Genomic DNA, 9,621 nt, shown 5'->3' with positions numbered 1-9,621 from the left:
CGCACAAGATCACTGCAAAGGAAGGCATTTGAGGAAGAATACTGGCAGAGGGAAGCCAGATTCATTTTGGATAGCTGCTCTGCTCTATCAGCTAGGGAACAGGCTCCATAATTTTCAGAGGACTTCAGACTGCTTTCAGGTGCCTTCACCGCAGCTGTTACTGTAGAATATCCACACTAGCCGAGCTGACTTCCTCCAACAATCATTTGTAAGCTGTGCCAAATATTTTTTAGTTGTTTTACTACTTAAATGCCCAAGGATCCCAAAATAATTGGGACACCCAAAGCGAAAACAGTGCGTGTTATAGGCAGCTGTGCTGTCCTTGTCCCCTGTGCTGTCCGTAGTTTGTCCGCATCCGTGGTTGTGCTCCCTGGCTCTGAATGAATGGATTGAGAGCGAAGCCGTTTTCAAGGGCCCTCGCAGCCTTCCTTGTCCTGCGGTTCTTTAAGCGCTTGGTGATATCTGTTCTTGCAGTTTAACTGGAGGCCTGGTGACTTGTGTGGGTGTTTGCCTCAAAGCACTCGGATAAATGTTATTAGGTCAGTTGGAAAAATGTACTGGATAYTTAAACTTGCCGTGTCACCTTATGCAGTTGTGAGCAAGGAGGCTGTAAAGCTGGGCTCTCCTCTGTCGTTCAACTCTAGTTTAGTTTGAGGCTGTTTGTGCCTCTGTATGCTACAAGCCTCCATTGACTTCTATATGCAACTTCTTATTGTTAGGCCCTTATGGAACCTTTATTTCAGAATACTAGTATTTTAGTCTAGTTTTTGCAGTTATCTGCTGGAAAGAGCCTCATGTGGCAGGTTATTCCCTGGCAGCATGCTTCGGTCTTTCCGGTTTGGCCCCTTGACCTTTAGGTGGATGATCCTACCTGGATTAAGAATCGTGGTGTAAATTACTCTGATTTTATATGTAAAAAACATCCTACTTAAACAAAAAGTGCTCTAGATTGGTTTGATTTAAAACAGCACCAATGCCTTGAGCCCACATGACTCACTCCAGAAACATGAGTAGTGGGAATGGGATTGTTTGAAAAGTAGCAAAGCTGCTTTGAAGCCTTCCAGCCTCCCTGTTCTGTGTGGTTTGCAAAGCTGTCCCCTGCAGCCCCTGCTTGTCAGGCGGTCTCCGGTAGCAGCACCAGGAATCCACCTTCGGGAATCCAATAAGCATTGCTGCATCGAGTRAAAAAAATCAAGCTTCCATCACGGTAACGAATCTCACAAGCTGTTAGTGTTCGYGTTCCCTGCCTTCTGCCAAGATGAAGATTGAAATTTTAATATGAACGTCATCATCTCTGATGGAAATTGTTACAGTAAAAAATATTTAGTGTTACAGTAGTTCGTGTAGAGGACAATTTCTTTCAGGCTACCTCACTGTTTGTCTTTTATYTTTTTTTAAACAAAAAATTTTTGCTCTATTTCTGTGGTACGTAGTTGCGTAAACTTTCTTTGTAACACGAATGAGGTGAACGAGGAGTTCCAATAGGTGCCAAGCATAACCTTTGAATTTGTCATTTAGTTTTTGATTAAAAATGCAAATTCATTTTCTAGTTCTACTTTCCAGACTATCTTTCATCTTTACCACAGGCTTTGGGAAAATGTTTCAAAAAGTAAGTTTACTGGAATAGAAACATTGGTTTGCTTCTTGCTTCTGTAACAAAAGAGAAATAAGGACTTGAATCAATTTTCTCCCACTTGTTTCCCTGACCCCCAGCATATCACTGACAGCTGATGAGCCCACATTACTGTGTCATGACATGAYACACAAAAAGAGCAGGCTGGATTTGTGGAATACTGCTGTCATTCTGACTTTTTGCATCTAATATACTGCTATTAAAAGCTTATTTATATGTAATTCTGTCTTCTAGCTATAGATGAGGACAGATTATCTACTCCTAAAACTTAACCTTTCTTTCCTACGCATACTATTGCTGTATATTACCTTCCTATCTATTGCATCCTTCTACATTTTTGAAATGCATCTTCTATTTCCTTTTATTTCATGTGKTTTTACTTCYACTAATGTATAYAGGTGTGTGTGTGTATACATACATATATATATACATATATATATGGAGAAGTGAAAGTCTAGAGTCTTACTCTTTTCTTCTGTCCATTTAAACTTGTTTTTTGTAAGATCTCCTCCAGTCTGTCGGGGAAAGTATAGTTCTAAGAGTCAAGGATTGCATTATACAGCTGAATTACTCCTAATAACGGCTGATAACACTGCATTTTGCTCTATGCCATTTATAGTATTGGGATGCTTTAAAAGAAAGGGGAAAAAAAAGGATGTAGGGAGAAAAAAAACACTATTCTTCCAGTTAAGATGAGAATTATTTTTAATGATGAAAGAACAGTCTTACAGGTCATCAGTGGCAATCCAAATTACTTGTAGTATGAATAAATGGCAACGGTTGTTTAGAAGGTGCTACAAGGAGCTTCTTTGAAAAATTAATTAGCACAAATACTAAAGTAGAAGTGTTTCAAATACTGGCACAAGAGGACTGCCTTTTCTTAAAGTTTCATTTCAGGTAAGTTTGAGATGAGGAAGAAAAACAAGGCAACCTAGGACGAGGAGCGGAAAAGCAGAACACGGCTGGTCGTGTGCAGCGCGGGGAACGCTGTATTGAAAATGATCTATTTGCCTCAGAGTACCCTGGGGTAATGGAATGCTCCGTAACGAGGTGCAGGATGTGTTAATCATTCCATTACTGCCTGCTTGGCAGGAACTTGGCAGTTAGTCACAGCGAGGCAGCCACTGATACTGAACTTTTTATTGCTACTGCCCATGCGACCGGCAGATTTTATTATCGTACTGTTCTTCCTGATTTTCTGAATAGAGAAGTAGATTATACTACTACTTCTATGGGATCTGTTGCAAGCAACTTTTACAACATAAGTTTTGCAATATGAACTATGCTTTCATTTTTTTTACCCTTCTGTCTCTCTCTCTTTTTTTTAGCCTCTATTTTGGTCTATTTGGCCAAAACAGATGTAAACCCTAAGCAGCTCTATCTTCTGGAGGAGCTGAGGCTTACTTAGCCATTATGTCGTAGTCAAAAGAGAGAAGTGACCTGTTAGAAAAGTTAATTCTATCTTACAATCTTATATGGCTTACTGTGGGTACTCTTTTTCTTCTGTAAGTGAATTTTAATTGTCAAAGTTACTTGTATGTCTACCTCTGTTACATAGGCCTTTTTAAAACCTTCCATGTGCGTTGTCTAGTGTTACTGAAACAAACCACTAGGTTTCACCAAACTGAAATCTATATCTGGGAGCTGAATCTTTTACTAAAGTCATCTGATACTTGCTGAGAAACTGTCAAGCATAATTTTTCCTTTTAATAAGCTTTATGTAAGGCATTTGTAAATCATGAACTGCAGATTACCTATTCCCCTACCAACTCTTCTTTGTTACACTCTGAAAATATTCCCATGGTGGCATTAGAAATYGTGTTGACTTTTTAAATATATTTCCATGTAACCTGAATGTTTGCATTTTATCAGTTTTAGTAGGTGATTTTAAAATAAATCAGTTTTGTTACATAACATGTGCAGTCCTATCTGTGGGATCATAAACCCTAGCTTCCCGTTTATGCTCTGGCGCTATGATGTTAACAGCCAGGACAATAGAAACCCATTTCAGTCCTTTCAGTGTCCCTTCAGAGTGACACTGACGTCCTTGTTGCAGCCCATGTTCTCTGCCATACGAATTGCTCTAGCTGTTGAAGCCGATGGAGCTTTGGCAATTCCTCTGCTTCCCCATTGCTTCACGGTCTTCGTGYGAGTTATGCAGGCAGAGGGTGCACTCGCTGGCAGGGATTGTTCTCATACCCCATTCCAGTATTTTTAGCTGTATCATTGATTCTTCAAGGGTGTGGAAATTAATGATGAATCCTCYTTTTTTGCCCATGTGTTGAATGAGGTGCTGCGCAGAAACCAGGGCAGTAATCGGCTGTACTTGATTTCAGCTAAAAAGTGTCAATAGAGTGCAGCACTGCAGTGGCTGACTTGTCTTCATCCTGCTCTTCTAAACTGTGACTTCCCTCTACCTTAGGGAAGTTTTTTCTCTTGGGAGTATTCATAGAGTCAGCAGTGACTGTTGGGTTTCAGACCATAAAACATGTGTTTTACTGAACATAAGAAAGAATTTTTGTGTAACTATAAGAGTTTCACGTATAAGAAATCTGAACGATTCTAGGTTTGCAAAGCTATAACATTCTTGATAGAAAATGCCTATGATTTATTTAGGGCTTAATCTTAACATCGGCACAATCAGCAAAGGTAAGACTTATACCTTCCTTCCTTCCTCATAAGTTTTTCATAACCATGCGTATCTGTAAACTGATCAATCAAGATATTTCTCCTACGTGCTGGGAACAACGAGGTTTTAGCAACATGGGAAGTGTTTGGGTATTGTCATGATGAAGGTAATTTCAGTAGATGGAAACTAATACATTTTTGTGAGGTTTTCTTAATAAAATAAAAATAAATGAAGTGGAAAAGTTTAGCTAGCTGGAGTTAGGCTATGAGGAAACCAAAACCATTGGTAAGAAAATAGTGTCAGGTTTTGGGGGGTTTTGTTGTTTTTTTTTTTTTTTTTTTTAATCAGAACCCCATTTGAGTACTGGATATCTAAGTCATTACAGAAGGTTTTAATAGGTAAAAGATAATAAAACAACATGAATTTATTATGATCTCCGAAAATATTATACCTTTTATATTATAACTTTAAATGCAAAGTGTGTTCAACTGCAAGAAGGGAAATTATGTCCCAAAGGCATTTCAATTAATTGCTGTGGTTAATTACACTCATAATTTTACTTGTCTGACTAATTATAATTAGGTTTTATGGTGTATATATGGATTTATTTAGAGYGCTACAAATCCCAAATTGGTGTTCAATAAAAGAAAAAAATAGGTGGTGGGGTTTGCTTTTAGGAAATACATTTAAACTCCGTAATGGAAACTTCTCATGTTCTCTTCCCAGGCAGCCGGCTGAGGTGAGAGGTGTCTGTGTTCAGCAGGTCTTTGGAGGGCATGAAGAAGGGAAACGCTTTTGGGGGGATTCCTCTCTCTTTCTGTCCGCCTTTTGAGCTGTGAGGCCGCAGCAGAGCTGCCAGGAAGGCAGCGGTGCTCCCGCTGCCTCCGAAATGGCGAAGCAGCGAGTCACTCCTGCATGGGATTCACGGGATTACGGACGGGGAAGCAGAGCTGAGATAAAGCAGGCAGCCACCCGGGTGGGTGCTGCCCCGCAGACGGGAAGGGAGCCCTGTCCCCACGTTGGCCCCGGCTGCCTGGCGAGCTTGCAGCTCCCTCGGGTGCGCGTGCTCACCTTCCTACATAGAGATAACGGTTGTTCCCGCTTTGTGAAGCACTGRTGGGTCAACAGGTGAAAAACACGGAAGAACTGGGTATTTCTGGATCCTTCTTGTACTGTTTCTGCATTTGGTGCTGCCCCACAGTGCCTAACTGCCCTCCACGCCCGTGACGTGAAGCTCCGGGTGCACCTGCCAGAGGGGTTGCTGGCAGCGAGGGTGCGAGTCTGAATGTCCCGACGTGTACAAGGGTCTTGAGAGCCTCAAGCTGAGGTTCCAGAGGAGCACACRCGTGTATCTAATGTGCCACAACTAGAGGTTTTTTTGACTTTTCCAGAAATACACATTAACTTATTGGTAAACCCTACACTTCCTTTTTTATGTTTGTTGCTACCTGAAACATTTTCCACAGCCTACTCAGGCTCCACAGAGCTATCACAGCGTTTGTTTCTCTATTGTTGAAATTTCTCTAAATCCCACGTAAAATGTAGTTCTAAGTGGTTTTTTTAGAAAATGATCACTATATGCCTAACTGTATGGCGAAGGACCTTATCTCTCTAAGTGTAATACAGTCTCAAGCGGAGTGGTGTCTCCTTCGCAAAGTGTGCTGGTGGAAAATGGTCCTCCCCATATCTCTACCAGAGATGATTTACACTAGCGCTGGTACAAATATATTTATGAAACCTCAGAACCAGCAGTGAGGTTAGTTAAATTTCTTTGTATCCATTTTTGGAAATTTGGACTGCATGTTTTTGACTATGGGTAAACGGAGGCGTATTTTGTGTGGATCTGCTATATGACATCTGCTTAACAGCAAAACTGCTAGATATGTTGGCAAAGACTGTCCTTTTTGTGCAGCCCACATCTGGATGGGAGAGAAAAGAAAGAAAGAAAGAAAGAAAACTTTTCCATTCTTTCCCAGCAGTCATGGAAAATGAATTCAGTTCTCAAGACAGTGTATTTTGAGCCCGTGCTCATTGACAGGGAGAAGGTGAGTGCAGGACAGAGCTGACGATTTTGTGAAAAGTTGTTGTGGAGAGTGCGAATGCGTTTGCTGTAATGCGTGCGTGTTCCCGCCTGTCTCTGCTTCCTGAATGAGCGCGCTGCTGAAAACCCACTCCACTAAGAGTGTGCGTGTCTTGCAGACTTTCAGGTAACTGCGGAGGGAGTTGAGCTGGGCCTGCTTTATTATGGCAGATCTGCTAATTCAGGTCTCCAAGTTCTTGCCCTCAGATCAAGGCCTGATCTAAAACTGGAAAATGTGTGCTTTCTAGTTGCAGTATGTAACAGCAGTATCACCTCAGTTTGCTGTATTTCTATAAGTGGGGAGGATCCCCTGGAGGCCAGGGAGCCCCTTGCTCCCTGGTTCAGGTGTCAGCGGCCAGGACGCCGCTGGCCCGCGCGGACGAGCTGCGCGCGCTGCCCTGGGGAGGACGGGGCTGCTGCAAGCGATGCCGCTGCTCGTCTTGCGATAGCCACCTAGAAGGCTTGGGCGGTGCGCTTCGCACTTCTGAGCACCGTCAGTTCTTAGCTCTGAACTTGGCTCGGTCTGACAGAGCCCCTGCTTGACGACGGCTTCTTTCTTTTCTTTCCTTTTTTCTTTTTCTTTTTTTTTAATGTAAAACATACTTCTCCAGTGAATTATAGCTTCCAGTGCTGTTTAGTTTTCTGTTGTGTTCCACTTTCAGGCACGAAAGCTACGCGGTCTTCAACTCTGTTTCCAACATATGTGAAATGTGTTAGTAAAATTCTGTGATAATTGTTCTTTAAGTGGAAAAATAATGTTCTTTCTGGATCTTTCTAAATACCTCCTTTCCTTTCCCAGCCCTTTCCTGTAATATTGCAGCTTGCCGGTTGGTTGGGTAGGAGTTGCTATAAATTCCTATCGTCTCTGCAGTGTAAGGAGCTYCATGCTCAATGTTGTGGAGATACAATCCTTGGAAAACTGTGCCTGAAGCTAGCAAATTACTTTTCCATAACTATTACTCACAAAGAAAAACCAGGTGTCCTACTTCAAGCCTTCCTTTTACTTTTAGTTCTTTTACATTGTTTTTTTTTTTTTTAACAGCTTTGGCAGTAGATTTCTGTTGATTATACTGCCCAGACACTAGGCCTGTAGCTGGGTACCTTCAGCACCAGGGCAGGCCGTGGCTGGCTGCAAAGGGGCGCAGAAACGCGGGCGGGAGCGCCGGCTGGCGCCCTGTCGCCCTCCCAGGCTGGAGTCGGATGAAAGTCACAGGTCGGCTTTAACCTCCAGAGCTTCGTGTGTTTTAGGTATCCTACGGACCTCGCGCGGCGGCGACAGCGGAGATGAGTTAGCGTTAACGTGCGAAGCGCCTGGATGCGGGGCTGCCCTGAGCCCTCACTCAGAGGGGCCTGAAACTCTGCGTCGTGGAAATGGGAGCGGGCAGAGCGACGATGCTCTAACCTCTGTGAAACAGCAATCTGATAGACTACAGCTATGTGGCTCACACAAGAGATGTGGAAAAAACAACAACAACAAAAAAAACCCCAATCCCCCCACCCCTTCCTCTAACAGGGGAAAGGACATTGCCGAGTTTGCTCTCAATAAATAAATGCTGAATCTGCCTGTTGCTTGAGACCTGGTGCTGCACACTGATCAAGCCGTATTCTTTGCATATGCCAAACTGAAGATATTTAGTTAAAATTTTTTCTTAGAGCACAAGATGAGCAAGATCTTTTTGCATCACAGAAGTCACGGATCAGAGGTCTTAAAAAAAAAACTATAAAAGACACTATAAACAGTGGATCACCTTATCAGCTATTTAATCTTTCAAAWTAAATAGAATAGTGTTATAGCTATTCTTTCTATTTCAGAGGCAGAATGATCCTGCGATGGGAACTAGTTGTTCCTTACTTGATTACTTGAGCAAAAATTAATAATGAGATTCAGTCAGAAGACTGGTTTTGGAGATACAGGAGCCCGAAAAAACTGAGGATGAATTTCAGCACTGTTATAGGCTGGGTTAGCTTAAGCAAATATTTCCTTTGGTGTTAATTCTGCAGAAATGGTCTTTCAAGAGGAATTCTACAGTGTTTTCATGTTCCATAGCTGCAAAGAACTGCTGCAGGTACCTAGAGTTTTTTTTTAATTATTATTATTATTATTATTATTTGGAGACAGAATTGCAGTTAGATTATTAAAAAAAAACCCTACATTTCACTTTTCTCGTAAAATTGGCATAAAATTCAGCTTCTCAGGCAAAATTAGTCATACTTGTCTCTTTAGAGCTTATTCATGCTGAGGTATATGCAGCAGAGTGCTTAGAGAGAACTATACTAATCATGCTTCAGCAGATTTCTTTTTTCCCTCATAGCCATATTTTAAAATTTTTCAGAGGGAATAAGATCTTCCCCATAGTAATTAATTTCTGTAAGTGCTTCTTTTTTTCCACAGGGTAAACTGAGGCCCAGCACGGTGCAAACTTGCCCGGGAAATGATTAACAATAAATGGCAACTGACCCAGATTTTTTGTTCTTTATTTGCTCTGATCACCCTTAAGAGAGCTGCCAATGAAATGGGAATCATTTCATGAGTTCTGTAAATAATCTGAGCGAAGAGCCGTGGCGAGCTCTGATGCACGCGCTCCGAAGATGCCAGTCTTGGCTGATGAACAGGCCGTGTGCGCAGCGGCAGCGGCCGGAGGAGCTCGCGCTGCCGTGCGTAGAAACGGGAGCTCCCCGTTCTGCGGGGGCGCGCGCCGCTGGGCTGTTTACGATGCTACTCGTAAATCTTGGAAGAGCAGTGAAATGTGAGCCTGTCAGAATATGTCTGTTTATGACATCTTGAAAAACAGCCTTAAAACAAAGGCTTTCTCTTCTTATTTTCTCAGTGCTTTCTCTGCCTATGGGATATTAAGGGAGGTGAGGGAAATATGGAAATAGATAAGGGAAAAAGATGGTCTAGAGATGCTCTGCAGAGAGATGAAGAGGCAAATATCCTGGCTAGCCAAACAGCTGAGCATTTGTGCTGAGATAAAGCTATCCTGGGTAAGTCAATGGCACTCTTCTTCCCCATGGTAAGAAACAGTACTGTATTTCAAGCACTTCTCTGTGTGCAGATCAGCCTGTGACCACTCGCATGAATTGAAAGCTCGAGAAGCCTGTCGATACCAGTAATGTCCAAATGTCGTGTAACTCCCTCCAGAGCTTCCACTGCCCCAAGGAAAAGCAAAGTCAATGGGAAAGTTTGTGAAGAAACTGGAAAAAAGATGYCACTTTCCCTTTCTTAGTGCTTGTTGTATTCTTCTTCAGGAAAAACAAAGAAATAAAAACTCAAGGCAA

This window comes from Rhea americana, unplaced genomic scaffold (assembly GCF_003343005.1).
Source record: "Rhea americana isolate MKP2758 unplaced genomic scaffold, rheAme1 scaffold_194, whole genome shotgun sequence".
Classification (NCBI taxonomy): Eukaryota; Metazoa; Chordata; class Aves; order Rheiformes; family Rheidae; genus Rhea; species Rhea americana.
The sequence above is the reverse complement of the archived record's forward strand: the minus strand, read 5'-3'. Positions refer to the sequence as shown.